General features: G+C 41.8%; 1 protein-coding gene across 1 annotated transcript in view; it reads left to right on the plus strand.

Moving 5' to 3' along the window:
• The first annotated feature begins 17,201 nt into the window (after positions 1 to 17,201).
• The window catches only part of LOC138615809 (protein ELFN1-like), a 127,229-nt gene continuing 120,714 nt past the window's right edge, over positions 17,202 to 23,716 (plus strand). The window contains exon 1 of the mRNA XM_069689640.1: positions 17,202 to 17,643. The gene's annotated coding sequence lies outside the window, so the exon portion shown is untranslated. The remainder of the gene's footprint in view (positions 17,644 to 23,716) is intronic.

Raw genomic sequence — 23,716 nt, forward strand, 5'->3', positions numbered from 1 at the left:
ATACTGCTTGAAGTGAGCTTGTTCGCTTTGTGTTTATATGTCACAGCAGACACTGTTGCATCCCATCCTTCCTCTTTCTTCTGTGCTTTTGGCTTTGTAAAAGGCAATACTGTAGGTTTTAATGAACTGAAATACCAAAATTATAATGTAACCCCCTATTCACCCCACCGACAACCTATTTTGTTTTTGTCTGTACTTAGATTTTTTTTGTCTTTTATTTCTTTCATGGTTGTATTAAAAAAAAACAAAACATCCCTGTTTAAAATGTATTGGGATGAGAATTAGTAATACTTGGCATCCACACTTGCGTCTTCTCTGTGTCCTGATTCTTCAGTAACATAAAGCCGACATCCACCCAGACTCACCCATACGCTGCTCCGTTTACCCACAGAGTGATGGCTGAGAGATGCAGGGGGAGACTATATTATATTCATCACTTCCAACGCTACCGGCACTGAAATTAAACAAACAGAAATTTTGAGCAGTGGAGTTTTCAGATTGAGTTGATTGCCATTGGGAAGGATTTATTAAGGGCAAAGAACGGCGACAATCTATCGCTGTCCCCTCAAGAAAGGAGCGTTTGGACAGGCTGAATGGGAATTGCCTGAGGCCCTACTAAGAAACAGAAGGAACAGCTGTCCTTGACACATACACAGCACACAAATATCAGTGCAGGCACACAGACAAAGACATGTACATGGACACGTATGCACACCCACAGACGCATTCAAACTAAGCCTGGCTATTGTTGCCCGAGGGCACATTTTTGCAGGGAGAGGAGTGATTACGCGGGATAACAACACAAGGCTGATATATTGCCAACTCATATCTCCTGCACTGCAAGAAAGGTGGAACAGACCTTGAACATGACTCGCCTTTGAACAAACACAACCACCTTAATCCTGTCACATTTTAAAAAACCTTTTTGGGTGAATATTTTCTCTTCAAAGAATCCTGCTGGACTTGTTAACATAGAGGGCCATTAAAAGGACACTTCTTAAGTCATCCAAGACCGGATAAATCGAGGTGACACACACATGCAAACATTCATAAACAGATAGAGGGTCTTCAGGGAAGTGTGAACGTGGCTGTGAGTTCTGGCAGCCTTTAGGCTTTCACGAGGCGTTCCTTGGTTATTGGTTTCTATTGTTTTCACTAAAACGGTTCATGCCTATTGTAGATGCTTTAAAAATGCTGAAGCACATTCTTTTTGAACGATAGAACCATTTCCGGCAAGTAAGTTGCTTGTAACCTCATGTCAGCAGCGTGTTTAAAAGGCGACATAAAACAGATGTATAGAGACACAATAACAAGCAGAACGGATGAGAAATTTGTCATCCTGGGACATTATGTACACTATAAAAAAAGATAATCATCTCCATTAGAGATGTTACATCCCGTACAGTCTGATTCAGCCTGCTATCACCCAATGCACTAAGTAGGGGAGCTGAAATCTTCAAAACCTGTAAAAGCTTTCATGAAGTTGTTTACCAGCTTGGATATTTCTGAGCAACTGAATGCAGATAATTAGAAGCTTGTTGAAAAGATTCCAGTCAGATGTTCTAATATAATGCAAACCAAAGACATAATGGAGCCTAGTCAGGAAGAAACTCCTGTTCATATACTGTAGAGGATTTAACCCGATGGGTTACATTTTCTTGATATTGTAACACTGGTAACTCTGTAGCCTTAACTGTAGATGAAACGGTTTCTTGATCTTTTTGGGCTATGGGTTAAGAAAAGCAAGGGGACAGCTTCTTCTGTGTAACACTGCTTCTTTAATCTTCCTCTTTATTAACAAAGAATAACCAAGTACCGACCAAAACATGGCCTCATCACCTTACCACATATCATTGCGCCCAATCCCAATCAACATCAACATCAACATCACAGCCAAGTGGGACACTACATTATATAGTTTCCAAATCAATGATACAGAACAATTACAAAATAAAACCCAACAAAAAGAAACCTCATCTTACAATATGAACAAAGGCAGTTGTTTGTTCCTGAATAAAGAAGAGATGGCTCGACACAGGACTTTGTCTTTTCCTTCCACTAATTCTGCAAACAATGAACTGCAAGCTCCGAGCAAACCACAGCTTGATACAAACTGATTTTATGTACTTAATAATTTAATAATGCAGCCATGTACCTGCATATCTGTACCAAGTACCATGCCAAAGAGTGTAACACACCTGTCAGTTCAATGGGGGATTCTGTGTCAGTGTTACATTTTGCCTCGCCTAAGCATGAAAAGTAAGCTGCCTTAAGTCGAGGCACAAAACCTGCTCCATTACGCATTTCTATTTGTCACTTCCTGTTTTATTTAGTATTAAAACATATCTCTCTTTTCAGATGTCTGTTTGTCTACTCCGCCCTTATTGTGTACGTATAGTTTGCTTGGTCCCTACCATCGTTCCAGATATTTTTTTCTGCCACACAGCAACCAAACATGATGTTGGTTTGTGAAATGCGTTCTGACGCCTTGAGTTCAGCATTTCGTCCGTCGCCATCTTGCTAATATTTAATCAATTCATTATCAGATGGACTGCCAGAAAACTAATAAGAAGGAGTGACTTTAGCGTATGACACCATTATGACCTGTGGAAATAATTTATTGACTCTATATTTAATAGGAGAAGTTGAGTGGGAGTCTGTTGGAGGTTTTTTGGAGCCAACCCTCGGTGTTATTGCACGATAAGGCACTTCCATACTGACCTGACTTGTCAGACCCAGAATATATACTCACTTTTTTTATACAGTCTATGGTTTCTTTGTGTAGTCCGCCCTGTAATCTGCTTGCTCTCTTTATTTTTGGGTTAAATGGGAAACAGTTGCTGTATGGTGAGGTTTAGCCACCAAAACTACCTGATTAAAAAAAGATTGTGGTTTGGGTTGAAACAAGTAATCCTAACATTACGCATGTCAAGTTACCTACTGTATGTTAAATATAAGTTAAAAATGTTCCATTATTCAAGTAACTTATGTCTTTTAAAAGAAATACACATTGACAGGGTAAAAGTCCTGCGTTTGTTCCAACCAACCATCTTCGACCTCATCCTTGTGTGTAACTTTATTGCAGTTTGTACTTTGTCACATGACCTGCTTATTCGACCCTGGTCATACATGTGTGTGCTTTTCAGGTCTAGGCAAGGAAAAAAACCTGACACTGACAGTGGTATCCTGTAGTGGACTAAAGGGCGTTTTACGTGATATCACCCAAGTCAAAGGTAACTGGGTCGTTAAGATTTTTTTCAAATAAAAAAAACACCTGCACACCCTGGTGCCTTTCACTCCTTAATCTCTATAGATCAGTGCTTCCCAAACCGTGTGCTGAAACAAGGTAACAGGTAACAAGACAAAAAAAAATTAAAGGCTAAATTCTGCTGCATAGTATTTTTCGGTTTTCTTTTCTTGCAAGATACTATACAGAGTTCTTTGCAGACCTCTAAAACTTCTCCAAGCAAAACAGGCGGTGAGGGGGAAAATCAATCTTTGAACATCTTGTTCAAAAATCCTAGATGTGCACCGAGGGATCACAAGAAGGCGCTGCTTTGTATCACAAGCAGAAAAGGTTGGAAACCATTGCTCTAGAAAGTCCAAACTGTACATTTCAAGTGTATTTTAAAATGGTTTCTTATGTGGATGAAAGTCATTGTAAATGGCTTAAATATCATCTTGTTTATCTCTGCTGGTCAAGTAACCACTGGTGCAACAGCTGAGGATTTATTTCCAGATGCTTTTGCATATGACGATGTTTGCAGTTAAAACAACCACAGACTGAATCACAGCTTTACTCAGACAGAGGAATCATACAAAAAAGGATTCACTGTTCCTGTTTAGTCACAAGCTTTTGCATTTGGGTGACGACCATGAACCTCAACATCTCCGTCTGACATGTGGCCTTCAACTCCCATTGTATTGTTCCTTTTACACAGAAATCACATGTCTGAGTTGCACAATCTTTTATGGAACTTTTACCTTTAATAAATAGGACAATAAATATGGAGACAGGGAATAAGGAGAGTGACGTGCAAGACAGGTCATTGGCTGCAGCTGAACGGTGGACCTTGGTGTTGTGTTTTATGTCTCACCCATTATCAGGATGTCCCTGTGGAGGACATTAATATGCCACAATACACTACAGGGAACTCAGTAGTCACCGTTAGCAGAGAGCATCTGCAGTGTAGTTTTCTTTACATTAAAAACATTAACCTCTCTTCATCTAATCAGATAAAAGCTATAAAACAACTTGAATCTTTTAAAGTTGTTTTTGAATATAGTGACAAAAATCTGAACATGCTGGCGACATGAGGTAACGCCAGTTGTCCTTCAGTAACTATTATTTGTCAAAGAGAGCACAACTTAGCACAGAGCACATTCAGATCAAGAGAGTCAGAGTGAAAGGGAAAGAGTAGGGATAAAAAACAAAAACAAACTGCAGAGTGAGTGAATGGGCTCCTTTGAGATGAGCCCGGCCTGAGAAGAATCGATCAGCAGCAATCACAATTCACAACACATGGTGGTTAGATTTCTGTCCGTCTTTGATCTTGACCTGCTCTGACGTCATGCAAACATAGAGCAGCGATAACCTCACGAGATCCCGCCAGCTGCAGTTTTTTCAGAGCCGGGCGCCGCATGTTGTTGACTACACAGCTGCCGGCCATAGCAACGGGCTCACACCGGATCTAGCAGCTGATTGGTTTAGCGACTGGCTCCACATACATTTTCATTGTTGTAGAATTTTAGAGGTTGTGATTGAAAATTTGAGGGTTTATTCTGTAAACAGGATACATGTTGTTGGTTTTATGGTGATGTTCAGAGCTGTAACAGAATTCTGGGCCCTAAACACTCACTGTGGGCCTTCTTCTTCACCATTCATGTCTGTTATTTATCTTTATCTGTTACAAATAGGTTACTTTAGCCAAGACCTGTACACATAAATCTGTAGTGGTTATCTGAGCAGTCACTAATGAACTGTTTATAGCAGTTAAAAAAAAATAATAATAATACAAAAAAAAATTTGGGATATGTGCTTAAATCTGTACATTACAATCTTCTTTTATCAACATGCTGCCCCTGCACTGGGGCCCTATTAGTCCCTCTTGTCCCCCCATCTTTGACGGCCCTGGTGACGTTTATAAGTCAGAGAGGCTGAATACATTCAGGATACAGATCATACATATCACAGTTCTCCTCTGTTGTGTATCGACATTGAACTGATTTAATTAGTGATATATAACAACATAAAAACTTCTGATAAGTGGGATGTGAGTATTAACTCCTGATAGTCAAAAACAATCTCACATGTAAAGAGTGAAAATTGTCTTGTATTTCCCTCTTCTGTATTTGATTATTTATTAACATTATTATGATTTAAAATGTATCTATATAGTTTAAGAGAGACGTGTCTGCTCAGCTGATTTAATATACATATAATACATTGGTATATTATATATATATGGGTTCCTGATGTACATGGCAATACAAATGGAAGCTGAACTGAACCATGAACAGATCACAGATTGCCTGTACAGCAGTTTAATGGGCTACTTTGTCATATTTAAAATTGTATTAAATCAGGATCAGTCTAACAGGATGTGAGTGTTTCTGTGACTTCTTAGACTGAAGGCTGCTGGATACTGTCTGACTTGACTGCAGCTTTCTGTCTCTGCTGCCCCTCCTGCAGCTCTCAACGATCCTAATGAGTGACACCCGTGATTGTGGGCGGGGCCAAAAAAAATGTAAAATCAAAATGGAGGCAAGTAGAAAGAGGGAGCTCCTGAAAAAGAGCATATCTATTATTTAATACAGCTTCTGGACACTGTGCCTGCAGTCTGAAAGACGAGCAGAGAAAAGCATAAGTACAAATAAGAAAAAAGATTGGAAGAGTGTGAGTGCCAGTTTGTATGCAGAACCATCTGGATTTCCTACTTGGGCAGCCATGTGCTGCTCGACAGACTGCTGATCCCCAGAGTGGCTATGATTGATTTTTTTAATCTTCACCTTTTTTTGCTTGGATTTAACCCTCGACTTTTTTCCCTCGCTTTACTGGATATTCTCATTTGCCCAAAGGAACCGACTACAGTAAATCTGCTGCTTTATTGTCCTCTCTCTCCTGGATTCTCATTGACTTTCCACACCGTTTGGCCATAAAAATATTTCTAAAGTTTCTAAACTGAGCCAAGTCCTTTGCAGACTTGTATTTGACTTCCTAAATTTTGTATTTGACCATTCATCATTTGTACATGTTCTTGTTTACTGGGAGTAAATTAGATGAACTAAACTGTCAGAAACATTGAACCACAAAATAAATGAGTATCTTTAGAGATCTTTCCCAATTGAGTTGGGATAATAGAAAATGTGTTGTATAAAATTCATTTTTCCAGGAATTTTATTGAAAGTTCAGCATTCTCTCTTTGCATGTGATAAACATGCCGACACAGTAAGAGTACAGTGTCTTAAATGCCTCATACTTTATTTACTAACCGCAAAACAAGTTGTACAGATATTATCTTTCAAATTTGGGATGAAATTACAATTACTCTCCTGTCTTTGGCACTACCTTCCTATCTATCTTATCTATCAGCATACATGAAAACTATTTCTGTGTTCCAAATGACAAACTTCACTTAATACACAAATAAAACGTAACAGTGCTCTTACATGTTAGGACTCCTACTTGTGTCATACTTGAATTTAGAGGAGTTACCATCATATTCCACTGAAGACGGATCCGTCACGTTGTGTGTGAGCCGCGACTTTGTTCCATCCTCTGCACAGCTTCATATCCCAGTGGGAGCGTATCAGATGCGGAGCGTTTTGTTTGCCCGTTTGATCCTACTTCCTGATTTGGATAAGCTTCCTTGATTTTTGTGCTTCTGTCGTTGGTAAACGCTGTTAAACTGCTTATTTTTTGTCCGTTGTGTGTTCGTTGTTGTCATTTCCTGCTTTGTGCTGCAGCGTATACAGACAAAGTTAATACAACCTGCTTTGTTTTAGTCATTAAAACATGAATCCTAGCCCCGGGTAGACAGTGATGTAGTAATGTGTTTTAGTTTGAAAATTGACCGGAAGTTTGTTTAATGTTCACGAGACATTTCCTGCTTGGCCGATCTGCTCTGGTGAGACGGACTGCGACACAGCCGATGTGATATGAAGCAATGACTTTAATCACTGCAATTCACTCCAGCAGCCGCGTCGGAGACGGAAACGGGGGAAAATAGCCTTTACTGTTGTCTCAAATCGTGCACTGACTGGACACCACCTGAGCATGTGAATGCATCACCTGCCAAAATATCTGCAGCTTTTATTATTTTACCTAAAAATGTGTCCTCTGTTTATCACACTCAATAAACACACGGATTCGTCTTTCTCGCAGCAGAAGTGAAAAATAAACATTTGTGTGGTGTTCAGGAACAGCTGAAGCTTCCTCTGGCGCCTTAATTTGAAAACTCTTTACGTCAGTGGTCCCAGCCCTTCCTCTATGTATCCAGGATGGTGACCGTCTAGGCTGAAAAGTGTCCAGAGTGTCACACTTATTTTTTGGACCGTTTTTAGTGCATCATCCTGGTGGTGGTAGTGCACTGCATGTTTTTGTACTTTACAATGAGAACGCACTTATGCACTCAAATTAGTGAGTGTTAGTACACAAGTACTCCATTTGGAACACAGCCTACGTGTCTACAAGCTGTACAGATCCACATCGCCTGTCTCTGACCTGCACACATAAATGAAGTGAATCGGTCTGTAGTGGTTAATGTCGATGGGATCATGGAGGTTCCATGATAGTTAGGAAATGATGTACACCTCTTTTAGATGAGTGATTAGTGAAATATCGCAAATGACCGGGCCTCATTCAAACACATATGCTCACAGGCATGAACACGCGCGTGCATGCGCGCACATCCCCCAGTGAATATGTATGAGAGTTGATGCTTCCTGGAGGGATGACAGACTGTTTTCAGCCCCCTTTGATCTGTATGCCTGCTCCTGTATCCCCCTCCCTTACTTCACACATGCACGCACACACACATGCGCACTTGCACACAAACAAACACCCTATCCCTTTGAACCTTGGCCAAGATGACGGGTCAGGGGCACACGGTGGCCAAAAAGGACAGGAAATGGAACCGCTCCATGGAGAAAGCATCATCAACAAACTACTGTTTACCTGTAACAGAGAGGCCAGAGATGGACGCTGTGAGGCAGGGACATGAAGGAGAAGACAATGAGGGAAAAATAACAGCTGAGGGGAGAGTGATATCTGACAAGCCTTTCTAGTACTGTCACAGTCTTTGTAGAGGGTTGACAGTAAATGCAGCTAAGTATATTTTGCGAGTATACACAGCTTGTGTGTGTGTGTGTGTGTGTGTGTGTGTGTGTGTGTGTGTGTGTGTGTGTGTGTGTGTGTGTGTGTGTGTGTGTGTGTGTGTGTGTGTGTGTGTGTGTGTGTGTGTGTGTGTGTGTGTGTGTGTGTGTGTGTGTGTTCGAGCTGGTCTCGTGTGCGCAGCGCCACTAGTGTTTGTGTGCTCTTCACTTGTGCGTCTGCATGTGTCTGTCTGTTGAATAGGCGTCTTGTCATTGACCTAAAAACAGTGTGAGAGCCTGCCAGTGTCGCTTAAATCCTCTTTTCTTCTCCATTCCTCCAGTCTCTGTCTTCTAGCCAGCGCACACACTCGTCTTTGTGTACGTGTGTGAGTGTTTCTGAGGGTGTGTGTGCGCACGCGTCACTCGCTGTCTCTATTTAAACATCATACAGACTCACAAATGGCGCTCCTGCCAACAGAGATGAGAGCACACTGTTCACAAAGACTCTTACTCTCCCACTCTTTCTCTCTCCCACTCTCCTCCTTCAGTCCCCCTTTATACTTTGAGGTACCCATGGGATATCATTAGTGTTATTACTGTATTGAGACAAACGAGAGCATGTATGTCTCCATGCGTGTGTGTGCAGTCATGTGTGTTGTGTGTGTGTGTGTGTGTGTGTGTGTGTGTGTGTGTGTGTGTGTGTGTGTGTGTGTGTGTGTGTGTGTGTGTGTGTGTGTGTGTGTGTGTGTGTGTGTGTGTGTGTGTGTGTGTGTGTGTGTGAAGGGCGTGATGGAGGAGGTGAGATGCTGCATGTCCACACCCACCCTGAAGGGTTGGATGCAATTACTGAATAAGAGCGATTATAAATGCTGCTTTCAAAAGACAGTTTTTCTTCTCGGACGACTTCATTCTCTCCTCCATCAAGCGTCTGCCTACTGTTTATAACTGCGCCTAATTTATTTATTCATTTAGGCCTCACAAAAGGTAGAGCGAGGTGCCAGTGCTTTATCAGCCCCGTGACGGCAGAGAGATGTTGCATCACCAAACACAGAGGGTTAAGCATAATTACGGCTGCCGCTTTCATGTTGTCTCTCTCCTCGGCGAGACTCCGCTGCCACCGCTGGCCTTTCGTTCTGTATCAAAGAAGACTTTGGTCCTCTGGGGCAGCAGACCCAGACACACATTGACACTGATTAACACACACACACACACACACACACACACACACACACACACACACACACACACACACACACACACACACACACACACACACACACACACACACACACACACACACACACACACACACACACACACACACACATGCGCACCCATACACATTCATCACGGTTCTGTTTGGTGATTTGCATCAGTTAGTTGTTTTTTTCAAAACTGTAATTTTAATCTTGCACACACATCAGGATTTCATTTACATTTTAATGCTGTGTTATTAATTTTGAGTTATATTCAGTTTGGCTCCTGATTCAGATGTAACCAAGTGATTTCTATTTTTAGGTTGGGAAGTTACATTTTAGCCCAGTATGCAACAAGAATAGTGCATCTTGGTAGCTGTAGATCCTTAAGTACGATTTAAAATATAATATCTGTAACCTGCCACCAGGTTTTCATATACAGTAGCCTTTCGTCACTGTAGTACACAGTACATGGAGAGCAGACCTTATTATCACTGCTCCTGTTATTCTTGTTATTATTACTACTTTTTGTTCTCACACTGTATGGACTTCCCAATGTTTCTGTTGAATTTCCTGTTAAGAACGACAGCTCGTTCTATCAGCTGTAGTTAGTGAGCTAAATGTTTAAGCCAATGGTTTCTCCATGAGTTGGGAAAACTTTTTCTCCACTACCTTCCACATGACCTATCTTAAAACCGATCCTATAATAGGATACTCTAACTCAGATTCTATTATAGAATCCGAATTGTGCATTTAAAGGCTGCCTGCAATGACATTTGTGAAAGGTTATAGCTGCATGACTCAGGCAAAAAGTCATCAGCCTCACTGATTGACTGTCCAACGCCGGGCTCTGACTACATGAATTCGGCCCGATTTAAACCCAATTTAGTCTTCGTCAGCAAATTTCCAGTGTCGGGCCCAGCTTTGTTATGTCGGGAATTACCTCTGGCCTTGTCGTGTGACTAATTGAAGAACAGCGATGCGGTGTCTGGGACACCACACAGCACCCTCATGAAAAGAGTTTTTGTTTTTACCTGTTTGACGTATTCTGCAACGTGTTCCTTGAGGTCGACCTGTAGGATAGCAGGATGCTCCCTAGCGTGCATTTGTAAACATGGCGAAAAGACCGTTAGCATCACACATAGTGCCTCTGTAGACATGATTGTCAACTTCTTGACCCTCCTCCCACACGACATTAGGCTTGCTGCACCAGACTGTCGCTCACAGCTTCAGTTTTCTTCGCTCGTATTAACATTCAATCAGCCACTTGAAAGGGCGGACCAGTCAGTGACCAGTGTGGTGGTTAAACGTGTTTGTCCTACCCCTCATTCACTATGATTGTATGGCTGGGGACGGTGACGAGCGCACTTTCAGCACTCAGTGTAGAATAAACGCTCAGCACCTCTTCAAGCTGCTGGCGTTCATTTAAAACAATTTAAAAAAATTCGCTGTACTCAGGAAAAAACACGGGCCGTAGGTAGTTGGAGCAATGGCAGAAAGTTGGACGGTTTTGGTGCATGCTGATTGGTTAAAATCAACCCAAGGTCTAGGCTTGGTAGGATGGAACGACTGCAAACGATTCCCTACGGAGCCGGGCTAAGACGATACAGGAACTCTTGCACGAACGTGAACAATGATTGGTCTGGGTCATACTTTTAGTGATTCCAGTCTTCCCACAAAAACAACGAAAAGTTATGACAGTTACCAGCGTGAAAGACAAATATATTGTGTACACTGAGTCTTACTGTCATTTTTATGATGAGATAAACATCAGGCCAGACTGTTATTTGCTTGAAATGTAATATATATATTTTAGCTACACAGCTTATATACCTGCTTATTTGATCTAATTGTATGTAAAGGCTTCAAGGAAATACCATAACAATGTGTTTACCAGACATAACGGTATACCGGTAAATGTTAACTTTCCCTAATCCAATAAATAGCTGGGAAGAGCTGCTATGTTACCTAAAACTCTGGCAAGGACCACCTTTGAGAAAATACTGCAGGCCTGCAGGCAATACCCCCTCAAATCAATATCATAATTTAGTGTCACATTTACCTTGGTAGTGATTGATGTAGTGATTATTTTTTTTATATATATATTTGTCCAAACAATCTATCTTGAAAGTAGACATTTTAATTATTTCAGGTGTGCAATAAAGAGGAAATAATGGGTTTGGATCCCAAGTTATATTCATTTAATATTAAATAATAAGAATACACATATAGCCATATTAAATCTATGCTCTAATCATCCATAATATATAATAATACTTTCTTAAACGTATGAAACTTTGCATCTCTGAGTAACAATTGTCTGTCATACTCACTGGCTCAGACACTTCCTTTGCTGAAATAAAATGTAAAACTACCAGATTGTTTCAAATATCTTTTTGATTCAGGAAATTAAAATTAAACAGTTTAAAATACTGCAGGTCTTTGCATTTGTCACCAAAGGTGCTCAAACAAATTAAAGTTTGATCATATCGGAGTAAATTTAGCAAACACTTTTTGTAATGGACTGTCTGAAAAATACCCATTGGAAGGAATATCATTTTTGTGCAGTTGCCTTTTTCTTGGACTCGCTCCCTGTATTCTCTGTTGTGTTTAAGATGTTCAAACAAATCCAAACGTTATTGTCTTTGGGGGTTAAAGTTGGTGCCAGTCCCAACAGCTGCATGGTGGCAGGGGTTAAAAGTAACCCAACAATGCCTGACAGACCTCCTTCCTCCTCTGGTCTCCTGATGTCATTCATCTGAAACGCTCCACCTGTCGGCATTTCTTTCTGCCTGGCTGTCTCTCTTCCAGCCAGATCAACCTGTCAATCTGATTCTCTGTTGGAATGACAGCACTGACTGATGGGTTGTGACGGTGTGCACGTGTGTGTCTGCGCGTCAACCACACATAAAGGAAACGTACACAGTCTGGACACGGGCACACCTATATGTACTATATATGGGATCCTAATGTCCGTTGGAGTTGAAGTGATACTATCAATGCTGATATAGCAATATAAGTAAGTGTTAGTACAAAGTGACCACGTACATATTTTGTGAATATATGATAGTCTGGTTCAGCCCGCGTGCTGTTCACAGCTTCTGTCTTCTGTGATTTTTGTCTGGAGATCCTGTTCACATGAAGGTCTGAAGGGTGGACCAGTGATTGAGGGCGGTTAAGTGTGATGAAGTCACGTGTTTTGTTTCTAAATGTAGTTCCAACCATGACGGTGGTGGTAGAGCTGGATGAAGCTGTAATGTAGTGACATATGTCATGTCTATGTGTGTGTGTTGTTGTTGTTTACAACAGAGTGACTTTCGGTGCGCAACATATGGCTTTAGTGGCCAATGTCAATTGATTAAAGGCTGGTCCAATAGCTTCAAAATGAACCCGAGGTCTACGCCCATTAGGATTCAACGAACCATAGATTCATGAATGAATGAATAAAATGATATGCAATAATATAGATAAACATGCCCATTCAAAGTGTTATAAGGCATTTATTGCCTGTTCACAGATGTACAGTTGATTCAAAGGTACTATAAAAACTGGTTATAAATGCATTAAAAAATGAATTCCTTGGAAATAGTTAATTAAATATTTCCAGATTTTCCCAGAGCTTTAAGCCACATTCGTGGCCTTTATGAGTGTATGGTGTTTGTTCATTTGTAATTGAAAGTGAAACATATTTTGATATAAATTAAAATATATTTGATCAATGAATATAATATTTTTCATTCATACTAAATCTGTTGTGTATTGTCTTCCACCCACGGCACTCAAAGAAGACATCCACTCTGAACCATTTTACCAGCGTATGTTAAAGTATCTAAATTTGCTGGGTCCATTTTGTTGTTTCATGTTTTTCTGTTTTTCATTCCTGCAGAAAAGTGGCCAAAGGTTGTAAAACATCCCGATGTGATGTTACATCCCATCGACATGTGTAGCTGCAAAAGTCTGACAGTGGAGCATTTTTTTGATGCATCAGCAGTAACGATCAGGTTGAGGTGTCTGTTGTCCAACATCAACGCTTCTTCAACATTTTCCTGAGACTTTTAGCAGTTAAACAGGAAGCGACCCCATTTATAGCCACAATAGACCACGATGCAGGACACATTTTGGAGTTGCTCGTGCTTTGGAAATACTGTCTTGTGCTGTAATGGTCCTGCACACATGTATGACTCATTTTCCAGGTGTTGTTGAAAATCAAAAAGACAGAGGCAGATGAGGCGGGGTAAGAAGAGTGCCCCAACACACACTGTTACATTAACACCAGGAGTGTGAGTCACTGTTTTACAGTGAATACATTTAATCGTGCTTCTTGACCATTTGATTCAAGTGCTCGTTTCTTTTTCCTTCCTTTTGGATTTAGTAATGTTGTAGTCAAAGAAACAACAATTAGCTGTATATTCAAAAAATAAATAGAAGATTTTTAATGCTATTAATATTCACCTGCAAGATAAATTGTGAAAAGCAGAAGTGTGTTTTAATGCACTCTTTGCTGCTTTTGGGACGGTGGACAGACTCTGATTGGCTGATCTGATCATGTGGCTGGTTGCAGGACGTAACTGTTATTTCAAAATATTATAATACTAAGAAAGTAATACATGAATTCCAAAAAAATCTGTTTCTTATCTGTTCCAAATACAGCACTTATTTGTCTCGAGGGGGTAGTTTTAGTTGTTGTGTGCAGTAGCAGTGAAATCAGTGACTGCACGTTACAGCTTCAGTCTGCATAGAGGAGGAACTTCTTTGAATTGAATTTGTTTGGCATTGATTATTGCTGAAAACGAGCCAATTGAATTGATTGTGCTTTAGCAGATCTATGTATTAATTTTGGATAACGTATAATCAACGCAGAATGAGTCATTACACCTTAAATGATCAAAGTCTGATTTCAAATAGCATAAAAGAAATGCTAAACATCACATATTATTCATTGTAAGAGTATCCAAAGACAGGTTACATGCAGACTGGCATCTGTTTGGGTTTAGAAGCCCACAATGCACCAAATGTTCACCAGAGAGTACAAAGACGGTGTTAGTTTTTTGGAGAGTTAAAAAAAAAAAAATTGATAAAGTGAATCTGTATTTGATGTCAATTTTATGTCTGAACTGAAAGGGAAAGTTTGTTTCAAAGCCTTGTCAGGAATTAGCCCACTTTCAGTGGAAGAAGCATTTAATCATATACTGTATTAATTCGTTAACCTAAAAGTAGTCAAATAAGATTTTAATCTGCATTAAAAGTCTTTTTTTTCCATCTGAGTGCAGTAGAAACAAGCCATGGAACCAACCTTGACGGCATGTGGTGTGTCTCAGCAAAATAGAGTCTTTTATAAAACATCCAGCAGAAAGTCAAATAAGTTGTTTCTTCTTTGTCTTGATGAAATTGAAGTCTCGTATTCTCTTTCTGCCAGCCTCTGAAAAAAAATGTCTCTATAGCTATTGAAAGCTCAGCTATGTCAACCAGCCATCACTCCAAAGCATGCAAAACAAATCCACAGTGATTTCTTCTTTCTGACTGACACAAACATGGGTCTCCTGTGAACATTCTGTGTTTGTGTGTGTCTATGTTGTCACATGACCTCCTTCTTCAACCCTCGTCAGACATGCATGTACTTTTCACACCTACGCAAGGCCAAATGTGACACTGACACAATGTGCCCCATGGACCGACACTTAGGAGGTCATTAACTCTGGCATGAACCTGCTGGGTCATGGGCTGGTAGATGTATGATGGTTGTTCAGAGCATCTGACCTGAAAAGAGCTGCTTATGTGTGACAACGACACTGATGAGAGCAGTAAGAGTGAACCAAGACAGAAAAGCTGCGGGAAAACTAAAGCAATGAGCTAAAGGATGATAAAATGTAAAAGATGACAGGAAGAACAAGGCGATCATTTTTTAAGTTTCAAGTCTGCCATTCTATGGGTCGCAATCTTATTTTGGAGCCAGAAGTGACCATATTTGAACAATCTGGGGAGGATCGAGCAGTGAATCTGACTCGATCTGATTGGAAACCTGAAGACACTACGCCCCACCACTGTATAGGGGAAACCTGACTGCACCACAGGCCTGTCAATCAAAAAGAAAGGCCCCCAAACATATTGCTTTTTGAGGCTTGATATCTAATTAATGGGATTATTTCCAGATGGACCACCATAAAAATAATAAGAAGGATTGAATTCAGCAAATGACACAAAAATGACTTGTTGAAAATATTTATTGACATCTTAGTTCATTAGAGAAATTGAATGGGAGTCTATGGAGCCAGAGCCTTTTTAGACCCATGCGGCCCTTGGTGGTTTGCTTCACTTGTCAGACCTGGAAGCTACGTCCACTTTACAGTCTACGGTTCATCCTGACCTTTTTTTAAATGCTGCTGAGCCAAGAAACCACAATCAGCAAATCAAATTTTCAAGAATAATTTAGTTTCAACGTTGGAAAATATAAACATGATGGGAAATTGGTTTGTCATCTAATTGACCTTTTTATTCTATAAATAATATTATGGTGATTCATTATACAGTACGTCCGTCCCTTGTGGAGAAATAGGTCAGAGGCCAGTTACCTCAGCACCCCTGGAGCAGATGCAAATGATTTAATATGTGAATCACAGACACTTCAGTGCGGTCTCTTGTGCAAATCTCTTCTATTTGATTTGACTCTATCCATGCATGTCCACAGAGACAAACAGGATAAAGGATTTATGCGAATTGATGAAGTCGTTCTGTTTCTTCCTCTTTTTTTCCCCCTTCTCTGACCTGATTTGCCTCTCATCCCCCTAATTCCTAATTACTCAATAATGCATTTGGAGGGTCACCGGGGTACAGTTCACACCATTGTCAGCCATCACCTACAGGCATACAGTGGGAGATTACAGGATTTATATATAGTTTCCATATCCACTAATCCATATCCATATGATGTAAGCTAGACAACATACAATTTTTGGATTTATGGTGTCTGTGGAAAAAAGGGCAGCTAATGCGCAAGACTTTGAACAGAGGCCCTGTTTTTCAGACTACAGTACATGTTGTACTGTTAATATACTGTTCTGTATTCATCCAATCGCTACTCTTCCAAGTTGTTTAGCTATTTATCCGCCTCCATGCCTGTGTGTGTATGTCTGCACTAAAGAAGCAGTTAATCTGACCATGTCTGCTGGCAGGACATCAGGTTGCCCCATAGTGCATTTAGGCAAACAGCCAACCTCAAATAACATTAAAGTGTTCAGTCTGGTAGGCTACAGTAGCCCAGAGACCTGATGCCTCCACCAGCAGCAGAGAACCACCCGGCAGCGTGGGCTCCCATCACTCCAGATACATGCATGACTGTTTCCGCTCTCCTGAAGAACTCCAACAGCCTGGATTGCACACTATTTCATCAAGAACTTTGCCAATTTGACTTTAGTACAGTACTTATCAGGTAATCTCGCTCTCCAAATGGGAAAGCGTCCAATCTGAACGACTGTCTGCGGCGCTCGAAGTGCCATGCACACCCCTTCTCCGCTACCGGAACAGCTGGCTGACGGTCGCTTCAGTTCAGAGGAGAAGCGACGGGTTGAGGGGCACATAGCTATAGAAAGAGAGAGGCGGAGAAGGAGAGGGAGAGGGAGAGAGAGGGAGGGAGGGAGGGGGCTGAATTCCAGCGAATTAATCACCGTCTGTTCCCGTGTGAGAGAGGGAGAGTCAAAGGCAGTCAAATAGAGAGAGAGAGAGAGAGAGAGGGAGAGAGAGGAGGGGGAGTGGAGCCTGACGCAGTGTGAGAGGCAGAAACGGAGAGGAGAGAGACAGAGAACGAGGAGAGACAGCGGCGAGGAGGCAGCGCATCACATCGGGCACCGTTTTGCATCCCAAAGAAAAGAAGATCTTGACGCGGGTCATTCGCCACGTCGGCTTGCTTCTGTGACCGCCGAGCTCCTTCCCGGTGCGCTTCACAGACAGCGCAGAGGAGACAGGAGCAAGCTGGGACAAATCAGTGACAGACAACGACTTTAGAAGAAAAAAAAACCCACAAAAAAAACCCACACATCAGCACAGCCGCACGTACTGCCAGAGGCAACCGGCGGACCCGTTGCGCCGAGGAGACCCCGCGAGGCGAAGCTGCTTTCTTCCACCCTGGCATCTGGAAGAGGTAAAGTGAAAAGCAGCGGCGAACATCTGTAGATTGGCACACAGAGCTTTGGCTTCATATCATGTGCCTGCCCTGTGATGGCTGGACTCACATTGCGTACGCAACTTTAAAATAATTATGCCAAGACCTCCGGCATTCCTGCGGTTCTGAAATCACCGACACTGAAACCATATCTCTCTGTTCGTGTGTGTGTGTGTGTGTGTGTGTGCGTGCGTGTGTGCGCGCGCGCGTGTGCGTGCGTGTGCACGCAGTCGTGATGAATGGGGGGAATTTGCAGGGCGGCTATTCCCAGGCAACCTGTCTTGCTTGTCTTATCTCCATCCCCGTGTGTCCATTGATGATGCGGGCGCAGATTCATAAATCCAGATTTACATGATCAGCTGCTGGTGAATGTGTGCGGTGCCTGATGGTCCTGTACTCCAGCCTGTGCAACCCGTAGCAGTGCAGATTTGATCATAGTCTGTGAAGCATGTAGTGATATCATATTTTGTGCACATTTAAGCTGGCCACTTGGAGTTTTTGTCCCGGGACAAAAGCCCTCTTACACCGCAGTCCAGCTGGCTGAGTGTTCAGCACCACGGACAGCGGCTCCACTCAGTCCGAGCTGCAGGCGGTGAAAAATCCAACCCACTCAACTCTTTTTCTTTTCCTCTCTGTGGTGTTTTAAAATGACAGCTTCATCTGTATGTTTTTGCATGTTTCTTATTATATTCTGTGGTTGTAAAAAAAACAACAACAACAACTTTGATGCATCAAGCCTAAAACTAGAAAACTTCTTGTCAATCAGCTTTTCTCTGAGTCTCAACCTGCAGATTCATGCACTGCAGACTACTTCATCATATGTTCTTGTGCATACAAGAGATTTCCCATGTGCACATAGGTGACCAATTAATGATTTTACAGTGATTTAGTACATTCCCATAAAGATAGAATAGAAATTATTGTCAAAATTGAATAGGTCTTTATTAGTTCCCAATATTTAGTTGTATAGTCCATTTAATCATCATCAGGGTGATTTTTTTAAACATTGGAAATCTTCTTCCAGAGCCACAAAGGGCATTATGATTTTTGTTTTCACGCCACAGTACTCATTGTGAAAAGTAATTGGAACGTCTTGGGTAAATTCAGTGGAATGTCCCTTTTAAAGAAAAAAAAAACAGAATAAATGAGTGGAGAAGCATAATATATGAGGATTCTCCCTATGAGGGCACAACGGGTCACTGAGTGGTTTAATGAGCATGGAAATGATGTGAATCATATGCTACGGCCTTCACACTCACCAGATTTCAACCCAATTGAACACCTAAGGCAGATTATGCGGTGACGTGTTGGCGCCTTTCATTGCCATCAAAAACACATCAAACTCTGGGAATAGATTTTGGAAAAATGATTCTCATCCTTCCAGTGGAGTTTCACACACGTACAAAGTGCAGTAAAGCTGCTCTGAGGAGTCGTGGTGGCCCCAAACTTCTTTAAAACCTCTTTGGATTCATTTCCTATTTATATGTTTACCACAGCTTTGCTTGAAATGTGAAAGCACTACCTAATTACATGTGCTCTGTGCAGCCAAACCCCAGGCCTGTTAGCACAGTGTTGATGTGCAGTTAAAAGACAGTTGCCTACTGAGTGCATGTGTGTGACACAAAGTCACTCAGCCAGTTCAATTTTGTCTGCTGTGCCCTGTGCCTCCTGCCTACTGCCCCACTATCTGTTGTAACGGATGTTGTTGCCACTTTGTCCCATAGGGCATGGACTACTAACAGAGTTTTTCCACTGACTGACTCCAATTGTTGGCTGAGTGCCATAGAGGGAGAAGGGGAAAGAAAAGGAAGATAGAGAGATTGATAGAAGGAGAGAGAGAGAGAGAGGGAGCGGAGCAGGGCTGCACTCCTCCCTCCATGAATAGACATGAGGTAGTTCCAGTACAGCAGCTTCAATGACTCATTTTAGGCAATAATGCTTTTGGGATTGAGAAATGGTCGGCGGGCTCTCTTCAAGGCCAGAGATCTCTCTGTCACAGAAGTCTTTAGTTATCCAGGGAATTCATTGATAACTATCTTAGAGGTCGCTCATCTCGCTTTCATCCTGCATTAGTACTGCAGTGCTCGCTGCAGCACAATTTCTTCCCGTCCCACGAGTTGTAGGAGATGAACACTTTCTGATCAGGCTGGAGCAAAAAAATACTCCTAAACCTGTGGTTACCGACCTGCTCCATGTAATTCTCAAGAGCTAAAAGCTTTACTAAATACAACCAAAACAACACTCTCTACAGGCAGCTGCACAGTGAAAGCTTTTTGTGCTGCTGCAGCAGAAGTGTCAGAAACATTGGCACTGTAATGGTTACATCTGTAATAAGGCAGGTGGCAACATTAAAAATCAGCTGTAATGAAAAGTGACAACTTTGCTAGAGAGGAACTGCCAGAATGTCTGCAAGTGCAAAATGAATGAATAGTGATGGGTTTAATGTCTGTGCTGGCTGTTCTGTTGCTGCTCTCAAACTTCACCTCAAGTTGTAATACAGTTTTTTTTTTTTTCTATTCTTGTTGTATCATTTACCGTAGACCCAAGAGTGAGTTATCCATCCGTGGTACAATCTGAGTACCTAGAGGCATCACTGTGGGGCAAGTTCTTCAGGAATACTAAAGCAGCACTGCTGTGTAATGGGAGATCCCTCCGTGCTCTCAAATCCATTTACTGCATTTTTTTTTTTGCCCCCTTGACTTCCCACTGCAACGGAGCAACATGAAGCATTGTGGAAGCTCCAGGCTAAATTTTAGAATCAACTCTCATCAGTTGTTATTTGTCAAAGGTATTTCAACAGGAACTAGCCTTCCATATTAAGGATGTTGGAGCACAGAGCCCTGGCAGTAACCCCTGTCATAATGTTGATCTGTGTTGAGAGGGACAACCCCATGGCGTGGAAGCTGCATGAATAGTTAACATGGCACTTCTATGCTGACACAGTCTGAATGCAGATTTTTTTTTTTTTAACTGTGCTTTTGCTGAGAAATTACATGTATTCATGTCCTGTGTTGTCACTGAACTACAATGAGAATGCAAATGGCTTGGAAAGAAATCTTGGATTAGGCTACTTATCATGAGAAATACACCCATGCCCAGGACATGATGTTGTGTATCAAGGGCTAACACATAGCAGCATGCACCACCTTTGTGAACAAATCCTCTGTATAGGAAAGGTAAGAGGGGCTTATTGAAAGATTCAGACAGGCATGTACGTGTACACAGGCGTACTACAGGTGTACAGGAGGCACATGGATTAATAATGTACCATATTCCCTGTAGGAAGCTAGTTATTTCAGGAAAATTGCACAAACACTGGGGAACTTTAATTAGGAAGTTATTGTTACAAGTTACAACTTATACACTCACACTCTTAAGTATTGACACATAGACACAGAATGCAAATAGTGAAGGTTGGGGGGGCAGTTTGTTATTCTTATGTGACGTATGCTACTCCATTTGTTATTAAATTATGTCTTTTTTTTTTAAGATGGTCCTGGCAAAGATAGGTTAACAGACAACATGAGCCAGGTAAGATTTAATATTAAGCAAGAATAACACAGAATAAATTAAGAAAAATACACTTCATCCTTGAAAAGAACCTGACTAACATCTCAAAACAACCCAAGAGTGGTTCAAAATGAGACTTCACACATTGAAATTCAAAAATACCCCAAACATCGACAGCCCGAAGAGCGAGCGCTTCGTTTTTAGAGTACAGAACACTGTGAGTGAATGAAACAGCACATACCGTTGAAAAAGAGCATTTAAAAATTCAACACTAACATCTCTTTTCTCAAATAGCCTCCCTGTCAGAAGAAGATAGATCCAGGGGAAATTGCTCAGAGGGGTTCATTGCATTATGGCAGTGGCAGACATCCCGTAGTGAATCTCAAAACCTTGGCAAAGTCGACAAATGTTTCTGCATTGGTACCACAAGGTATATTCCTTTTTGTATTGAGGTGAACTGACTTTTTAAGAGTCTGTACATAGGCAATTTGTTGGCATCGGTTTATGCTCTCACTGTGCTGAGGTGATGCCTCAACTTCTTCGGTCCAACGAGGCTCATCAAAATTTGATCGGCGTGTTATCTTGAAAACGAGGATCATTTTGAGTCTCGAGCCGCGGTGTGAGGATTCCTGAGAGCCGCTTTCATTAACCCCAACGCTACTTTTTGAAACGGTGAGACAACCCAACAGTGACCTCATACCTCTTGTTCATAGCGTGAATGATGAATGAGCTGCTTAATATATGCTGACGCATATCTTGCAGTTGCCAGCGTGCCAGAATTAGAGCTAATATCAACCTAAACTCTCCGGCGAAGGTCCTACACCGCACACCTCTTTTTTATTTTCTTTCTAATTCCCCTACCTTTCCTCCCCTCCTGCTATTTCCTCTCATCTTACGCCTTTTCTGCCTCCATCCTTCCATACCGCCACGATACGCACACCCTACTCATGCAGGCGGTGTGTGTATTGAGTCAGCTAGTTTGTATGCCGGCTGCTGCTCTACCAACCCCTCTCTGGAAATCAAGGCGAGATTGCGGTGTGGATGCTGAGAGGAGGAGAGGAAGAAAGAGCAGGGTAGGAGGGGTGAAGAGGGCGAGAGGTGATAGAGACTGAAAGAGAGATGGAGAGGGGGATAGGGATGCCACAGGGGTGAAATGAAAAAGGCAGAGGGAAAAAAAACCATAACAAAAGGCTGGGGAAGCGAGTGGAAGCGTTCAATAGATGTGTTTTCCACTCATCCCGGTCATCTCTATTCCCTTTCATTACCCCTGCCCTCTGTTCTCCAGACAGCACTGTCTCTGTGGCAGAGCTAGTTTGGAGACTCTGTGGCCTGGCACAGACTTGAAAACCCCTCTGATGCTTCTGTTCTGAGTTGCTCTTCAGGGCTAATAGGCGAAATCTCTGGCTGTCCCATTAGCTACTAGTGACTGGACTATTGAAATCGTATTACCTTCCATGGGCGAGCAGCTCATCGGCTGTTCCTCCATTTCCTGACAAATATCTGTCGCGCAAACCCCAAGATACCAGCAGCAGGAGAGCAGCAACAAGGGAGTTTGTTTTTTGATTTGCCTCTCCTCTCTTATCTTTCAGGCATCTCTCTCTTGCTTTTCTCATGTCTCTGGTGACAAATTTCTCTTGGGTTTGGGCACCATTTCTATCCCCTTCCTGTTGCTTGAAATATCCTGAGAGCAACTCTGACAGAGGTGATGACGGAGAAGAAGGGAGAAGATGATTTTCTCTGTTACCTTTTCTCTGATAACTTTCATATTTGAGGCGCTGATTGATCCTTGGATGTTTTTACTCTCCTGTTGAAGAACTATTAGTGAGTCCATTTAATACCCAGAAGCTAATTTTATAGCCAGTTGACAGTCTGTGGCTCTGCCATAGAAATACAATGTGAATAAAATACTCCACAGTAACCTTCAGAGACTTCATTGCATTCAGTTCTTATTTACAAGGAACTGATCTTTCTGTGAAACACGCTTTTGCTCCCAACAACTATTGGTTCGTTACAGTTCAGCAACCATTGCGGAGATGCATGGCAGGTCAATGTTAGGTTAAGTCAAAGCAAAACTCATTAAAACAATGTGTAGGCTTAAAGTGAAATACCACCGATGACCACTTGGGGTTGGCTTCAAAAAGACTCTGGCTCCATAAACTCCCATTCAACTTCTATCATGAAATACAAAGTCAGTGCATTTTCTCCTCGAGTCATTATGGTGTCGTTTGCTAAAGTCACTTGTTCTCATTAGTTTTCTGGCAGTCCTGAAAATAATCATATCCTTAATTAGATATTAAGCTTCAAAAAGCGGTATATTTGGGAGCCCGTATGTTTGATTGACAGGCCCGTTGTGCTGTCAGGTTCCTGCTAAAGGTGGGGGGCATTATGTTCTTGGGTTTCCAATGCGATTGTCAGATTCACTGCTTGCTCTACCCCATCTCGTCCAAATATGGTCACTTCTGCCTTCAAAATATCAATATGGTGACGGCCAAAAGTCAAACTCGAGGCTTCAGAGCAGCAGTTCCCAAACCAATGGGTGATG

Source organism: Brachyistius frenatus, unplaced genomic scaffold, assembly GCF_029030835.1.
Source record: "Brachyistius frenatus isolate BFR_SWC_R1_liver_20210118 unplaced genomic scaffold, ASM2903083v1 Contig_7, whole genome shotgun sequence".
Classification (NCBI taxonomy): Eukaryota; Metazoa; Chordata; class Actinopteri; family Embiotocidae; genus Brachyistius; species Brachyistius frenatus.